The 7744-nt window shown below is 40.8% G+C and overlaps 1 pseudogene across 1 annotated transcript; it reads left to right on the forward strand.

Moving 5' to 3' along the window:
- Window positions 1-1562: 1562 nt before the first annotated feature.
- LOC147455042 (pentatricopeptide repeat-containing protein At1g06140, mitochondrial-like) lies at window positions 1563-5342 on the forward strand (annotated as a pseudogene). Its single transcript, XR_015188728.1, has 2 exons — window positions 1563-4492; window positions 4735-5342. The product of XR_015188728.1 is annotated as a pentatricopeptide repeat-containing protein At1g06140, mitochondrial-like (transcript).
- The last annotated feature ends 2402 nt before the right edge of the window (window positions 5343-7744 follow it).

Here is a 7744-nt window from a genome sequence, read left to right on the forward strand (position 1 = left end):
GCAAGACCTACAAAATCCTCAACATCGCTTGTATCCTCAGAAGCTGGACGTACATCAATGCCTTGTACAATGTTCCAAACACCCTTTGACACAAGAACATGTTGCATCATATAAGCCTACATAGGGTAACTGTCCCCATCTATGTCCTCTACATCAAACATTGTAAACACATCTCTGTTGTTGTCAGCCAGATAAATGCCAACAAGAAGGGAAACATGTATTTTAGGGTTCAATCAAAGATGAACTTTTTATTGTTGGAAGCTTTCCATCTCCCACATGAGACACAAGTCTTTCAAGTGGTATTGCAATTACATGCCAATTGTTGATGTTGTTCAACAACAATAGGAAGGAAAAAGATTGCAAGTTTGGGTACTTTCTAGTCGAATGACGCTTTCCAAGAAACTTGAAAGTTTGATGTGCATGTTAGGATGCAAACAAGGGGCTATGACCCTCTTGCTATACTACCATAGTAAAGTCTCAATGTGACGAGAATTGAAGATAAGGATACAAGAGCCAACAAGTCAAAGGGTGGAAAGGGAAAGGGTGGGAAAGGTGGAGCCAACTCTACAAAAGGTGCGTTTGTTATGTAAACAATGAGTAAAGCACTACAAAAATGATTTCAAGTTATCCATAGTTGTGACCAAACTGTACTCCCTAATCGAGATATGGAACGCCCAAATTGGGATCCTATTCTACACATTCTACTATCAAATGCACATGTGTGCACCCTTCATGCATGTTTAAGTATTCTTGACAAGTTGCTAATACTCCATGTTAATTATGCTTGGAGCATGGAGCCTTTAGAAAGAAAGGAAGAGTGTGTAAGAGAACTTGAAAGTATTCTATCAAGTGTCATATTCCATGGCGGTGCGATTGAGCTAAAAAGGACAAGAAGGTATCAAGAAGCACATGTGATCAGCCCAAACAAATATTTATGCATGGTAAGACGAGGCATTTGCTTATTGGGAATTTGGAGTAGCCAAGGAATAGAGTCGGAATGGAGCGCTCACTATCAAGCAAAACCAATCTTCTTCAAAAATACATGTCAAGCAATGTTGTGCATGAGATGTTCAGCTGGCTCTATAGAGCTTGAGCGGGAAGAGAGGAAGAAGTCTCAAAAAAATAGTTCCAGATGCAAAATCACAAAAGTGATTAACGTGACACAATCACACTCATATCTTGCCTTAGGTGAAAGAGATTGTTCTAGCAGTTGTTGGAAACTAAGTAACAAAATGACAGACATTGAGTAGAAAAATAATAATTTTTTTGTCAAATGTACCATCTCTATTGTAAACATACATAGTAGTACCCAAGTGATTTTTTTGCGGCACAATGACATGATCTAAGTCCTTAGGGATTGTTCCCATATACGGGTGTGTGTGTGTGTGATGGGATGCCTCCCTTCCTATCTGTGAAGCCGATGTACATAGGGTGTGTGCGTGTGTTTCAAAGTTCTTATACTCTCTATAAAATAAAATAATAATAATAATTAAAAAAACTGGGCTATTGCCATGATAAGTTTGCGTTTTACCTGATCTCACAGTTTTACGGAGTACAATTTGTTGCCCACCACCTCGCGACAGTCTCTCTCTCTCTCACACACACACACACACACACACACACACACACACACACACACACAACACAAGGCAAGGGCTCCATGGCTGATGAGACCCGTTTCGAGCTCACAAGAACAAAACAAGCAGGATATGGAGAGGGCAGAGGAGACGGCAATGGACGTTGTGGCCGTGCTAAAATCTTGTGGAAAGACAAAGGATTTGCACCGAGGTATCAGAGCGCATGCCTCTCTACTGAAGCGAGCATTACTTGAAAGGAGATCCTATGTTGCCACAGCTCTCCTCATCATGTATGTGAAGTGTGGAGCATTGCATGAAGCTGAGGTTCTACTTACAGAATTTGCTGTGGCGCGCTCGATCGTCTCGTGGACTGTGCTCATTGGTGGATATGCCCAAGTCGGTAAAGCAGAAGAAGCTTCAACTGGTTGGAGCGCATGCGTGCTGAGGGCATTTCCCCTAATGCAGTGACTTATATTTGCATTTTGAAAGCATGTGCTAGCTTAGGAGCAGCTGACAAGGGGGAGAAGATCCATGATGAGATTACAAGACAGGGGTTGCTTACAGATAACCCTATTCTTGGCAATGCTCTGGTGCATATGTATGCTAAATGCGGTGCTCCTCAGAAAGCACAAGGGATACTTGATGAGATGCGTTTTCGGGACGTCATCTCTTGGACTGCAGTAATTGCAGGATATGCACAATGCGGCCAATGCAATGAAGCTATAAAATGTTTCGAACGCATGCAGGGAGAGGGTGTTTCACCAAATAACGTGACCTTCCTTTGCATCTTGAAAGCTTATAGTGGCTTGGGAGCAGCAGACAAGGGGGAAGCAATTCATTATGAGGTAGCTAGACTAGGGTTATTAGGAAAGGATGTCCAACTTGGCAGTGCTTTGGTGGACATGTATGTCAAATGTGGTGCACTTGCAAAAGCATGACAAACGCTTGAGGAGCATTGTGTGCAGGATGTTGCCTCGTGGACTGCCCTCATCAATGGATATGTCGAACACGGTCAAAGTCAGGAGGCCTTAGATTGTTTTGACAGGATGCAAGACAAAGGTATACAACCAAATTCAGTGACGTATACTTGCACCTTAAATGCCTGTGGAAGTGTAGGTGCAGCTGACAAAGGGGAAGAAATACATGGTCAGATTGCTAGGCAGGGCTTATTAAGAAATAATTTTGTGCTCGGTAGCGCATTATTGGACATGTATGCCAAGTGCGGTGCTCTAGCAAAGGCACGAGAAGTATTTGAGGAGCTTCTAGTGCGGGACGTCGTATCTTGGACCTCACTCATTACAGGTTATGCTCAGGTGAATGAAGACCAGCAAGCTTTTGACTGTTTCATACGGATGAATGATGAGGGTATAACTCCAAATTCGATGACCTTAGCTTGCATTCTAAAAGCTTGTGGAAGTTTAGGGGCAATTAGTGAGGGGCAAGGAATTCATGATGAGATTACTCGACAAGGGCTACTAAGAGTACTTGGAAGTGCTTTGGTGGGCATGTATGTGAAATGTGGCATGCTTTCAAAAGCGAGAAAAGTGCTTGAGGAGGTCCCGGTTCGGGATGTGGTTCCTTGGACTGCACTTATTGCAGGATATTTTCAGCATGGACAGAGTCAGGAAGCTTTTGTTTGTTTTGAAGCGATGCAAAAGCAGGGACTCTCTCCAAATGATTTTGCACTTTGTTGCATGCTTAGTCTGTGCAGTCACTTAGGCCTGATAGATGAAGGGCAGGTATATTTTGCAGATGTCAACACAAGATATGAGGTTTTACCAAACTTGGTACATTACACTTGCATGGTTGATCTATTTGGACGATCTGGGCACCTCGACAAGGCTTCAGTGCTGATTCAAAAGATGCTCTTTTGTGACAATAGGACTGTGGCACACCCTGCTTGGTGCTTGTCACAGATGGAAAGACATAAATGTTGGACGATGGGCCTTTGAACAAGCAGTGCAAGTTGATAGAAGTGATGTTGCAGCATATGTTCTCATGGCAAATATATATGCAGCTGTTGGAATGCAAGAGGAGGCAGCTAGTGTTAAAGCTATGGGATTGGAAATCAAAGCAAAGAATTATGAAAGACATTGTGGTTGGGTTGACACAGCGGTGGTTCCAACTCACTTGCGGCGAGTGATATGGAGGGCATCTCAAGTGAATCTGTGAGCATGATTTCAGAAGGTACCACTCAGGAAATAGGTATAAATTTGGAGTTTGAAAGCCTGGCATATTCCAGAGACAACATTTGTGTTCATTCATCCTTTATAGAACACAGTGAACCCTAAATCCAAGACAACAATGAAAGTCAAAGCAATGTTCTTACTTGGTGAGCAATGGCTGTTAGATTAACGTGGATACACAAGTGAGGCCTTCACAATGAAAGAGAGAGCTTAATTAGATTGGATGCATAAAGATTTGCACCGAGCCTCTATATAGGCATAAAGGTAGAGACATCCTCTTCACACAGGCTTACAGCAAGGCTTATATGTGGCCTCTCATGGCCAGCTTTATGGGCTATGCTGTACTCATGTCTGCCTACATGTAAGAGAAGGGTCACACAAGCGAGAGAATACGATCCCTAACATTGGCCATGTAGTGGATGATGTTTGGAACTCTGGAGTTGGAGGGTAAGGTTCTGCCTCCAAGGCTGTGTTACATATCACACCTTGTGACTTGCTCGGTAACTCAAACATTCTCTGCAAATTTTGGAGTTGTTAAGCCTTTTTTGACGGGTAACTCAAAAGTCACGATATGCTGCTGAAAGGGAAGTGAAAGAATCAATGTGGACATTAAGTTGACAGGCTTCTGGGGCTACTTCACGGATGTCAGCTCTTCTGTGGAGGACTGCTTTGGCATATTCGAACCCAAATACTCTCAAACTAGAATGTTCAGACTTACTTTCACCAATGGTAATTATTTGTGCCCATTGTATATTTGTTCCGAGAGTCCAGTCTTAGTTTCTTTCTCAGTTTAAATGTAATTCAAATTTTTTTTTGCAAGCATGCACAACATACTTTCCAGGGTATGGCTTGAAGTTTGCTGGAAATAGGGTCATGGTCTGGAATGTAAATTTTCACCCTTTTGATTGCTTAGAGGTCAGCTACGGTCGGTATTTTAATAAACATAATGACTTTTCATTTTTTGTTCTTAGGTTTCTATGCTTCATGAAGAGCTCTGGTTGAAGCCTGATCGAGGATATCGTGAGCAGTGCATTGGACCTCTAAAACATCAGAAGTCTGTTATTGAAGGTAACTTCAATAACATAGACTTCTGATGCTTGAGATTTCTGTATGAAGCTGCTCTGCAGTGCCAGGCAAAGGGGACTCATGGCTATAATTTAGTCAGCACAGATGGAGAGCTGAACTAAATGCAAGGTCAAGTTTGAAATCTACATTATGTTGTTTGATTAGTTATGTTCATGAACTAAGTTGCATAGTCTGCACGTGCTATGTTCACAATCTCAAGGATCATGAATGCAATACCTGTGGAATCTCATTGAATCATACTTCTGGGACCGTCGGTTCCAGTTGTGTTATGAAAAGCACTCTATTTCTGGTCTCGTTCCTTACAACATAGTTTGCAGTGTGTTCAAACACATTTTTTTGCCAGTTCATTACACAGTGAAAGACAATGTGCCAACATCCTTGCCAAATGTTGAGTCTCTTGCAAAGGTATCTGTCTCATGATGTCAGGTGCATGGTGAGATTGAAAACTAACATGCATTTCTTGTGTGATTGAAGGCCCTTTCTTTTAATAACTTTTGAATTTCTCGTGTTTTTTTGTCGTCTCAGGCTACCTATCATAAGGAGACACTTCAACTGCTCAAACAGCATAAGGTGTTGTATTCTACACATGCAGACTCTCGGTTAGCCAACAAGGACTTAACTGATGCAACTTAGCATTTTTGGCTGTCGAGTGAATTCCAGGTGCTCAAATTTGTTAAATCTATTCAAGAGCTTGATGAGGCCCTTGCTGAGAGAATGGAGGTACTGCGGTTTGCAACAACCAGACAGTCTTCTATACAATAGTTCCACCATGGAAGCCCAACAATTACCCTTAAATGTGACAGCATGTTTGCAGATCTTTGAATAAACCCGATTGAGTATTAGGGTTAGGAACTCTGCTATGTAGAAGGTAATGCAATTGATACTTGACTAACTGCAATCAGATATGTTAAATATGACCTAGTAATAGGACACCTTGAGTCTGAAATAGTCCATGAGATGGGGAATGAAGGTTATGGATGCTATAATGTGCCGACTAATAGGAGTTTGAAGGACATCTGACATATGGTTTAGCATGATAACAGAATATATTTGGTTTAAAACAAGAGTAAGAGCAATAAAAATGCCTGGCAAAAAAGGTTCTTCATTCACTAAGATAACTAACTGGTTAATTTCTCCTAGATCTAATCTGAGTTAAAAAAAACTCGGTTGGCTTTTTTTGCAGATCTGGTAAGTTGTTGATGAGGATTGTAACAAACCCAGTCAGTAAAGAGGGATTTAAAATTATGTGTGGACCCTCGATTGGATATTGCTGTGTTCACTTAAATCAAATGATAATCATGAGATTCAGATTTTTTCTCTGCAGGTTTTGTACTTGATGTAAATAAAAGAAAAATGTAACTAAAACAACTTGAGTAGCTAAAAGAATTCGATGAGTTTTTGGCGCAGTACATGATTTGTTTTGGATGATCTATTTTGGATGCTGGCATACATAAGGCCTGGCTGGATTTGCTGACTTGGTTGCTCCAAAAAAAGGGGATAAACTAGACTTAAAAACAAGGCAGCTTGATATTAAAATCTGAAATGTTTAAAAAATGGTTATGATTTGAAGTCTTAAAATAGGAAGTGGTTTTTGAAAAGTTGGGACCAATGGCTTGAGACTTCCAATGTAGGTGGTCCATTGAAAAAAAATAGGGTAACTAGAGATAACCTTCAAAGGGCTTTAAGTAAATGGAACGGAGGGTTACTTCTTGAGAAGATTCTTCCACCTTTACAGCATTCTCCTCTTTTAGTATAGGTTAGAGTGACATAGATGACAACTAGAGTCACTTCAGTTACTTGTAATATTGTTTGGAAACTAATCTATTGATTGTTTTCTTACTGTGGATGCAGGTAAGGGTGCTGTGTGTGTGTGTGTGTGTGTGTATGTGTTAAAGGAAGGACGTGCTGTCACTTTTTCCTTTTCTCTAGCAGGACCAAGAGAAACTAAGTTCTTCCACCTTCACATCATTCTCCTCTTTTAGTATAGGTTAGGGTGACATAGATGACAATTTGAGTCACCCGAGTTACCTGTAATGATGTTTGGAAATTAATCTATTGATTGTTTTCTTATTGTGGATGCAAGTAAAGGTGCTCTCTCTCTGGCTTTGTTAAAGGAAGGACGTGTTGTCACTTTTCCCTTTTCTCTAGTAAGACCCAGAGAACCTAAGATCTGCCCTGCACATTAAACAGATGTATCTTTTAGTGTGAATGACTAAATAGATATGTTTACTTGTAATGGATGTTGTGGTTTATGGTTCTTGAATTTATATTGAAGTCTCATGTGCTATTTTAACCTATGTAGATAAGAAAAAATATCTCTCTCTCTCTCTCTCTCTCTCTCTCTCTCTCTCTCTCTCTCTCTCTCTCTCTGCGCGCGCACGCGTGTACACGCGTGGTTGAGCAAAGAAAGATGTCCATTTCTAATGCTTAAAAAATCCTCAAAATGCCAAAATGGTGCCAATGTGAGGGCAACTACATCACTGATTACAAAGTGGCCCGAAGGTGATAATCTGAAAACTATCAAAATTCGATACAACTAGCCACATGGCAAGCTATAGAAAGACTGAATGCCAAGGTAAAAAACCTTTCCTAAAAAGAGTGAAAAGTGCCCGTGCAAAGTAAGTAGAGAAAGAATGACAACAGTCTCTAAAAGATAGGCACTTCCATCAAAAGCTTTCTCTGCTATTGCATATGTAACGGGAGGGCTCCACATGCCAATTGAAAAGAATAGACTTTTAGCACTTCAAAACAACTTAACATAGAGAGAGAGAGAGAGAGAGAGAGAGAGAGAGAGAGAGAAATGAAATGAAATGGAATGTAATATTAAACGTCTTCAAAATGCCAAAATGACCTATGTGACCAAATTGATACAATCGTGGTGGATCTAATACAATG

Source organism: Adiantum capillus-veneris, chromosome 7 (assembly GCF_014529385.1).
Source record: "Adiantum capillus-veneris isolate H3 chromosome 7, ASM1452938v2, whole genome shotgun sequence".
In the NCBI taxonomy this organism is placed as follows: Eukaryota; Viridiplantae; Streptophyta; class Polypodiopsida; order Polypodiales; family Pteridaceae; genus Adiantum; species Adiantum capillus-veneris.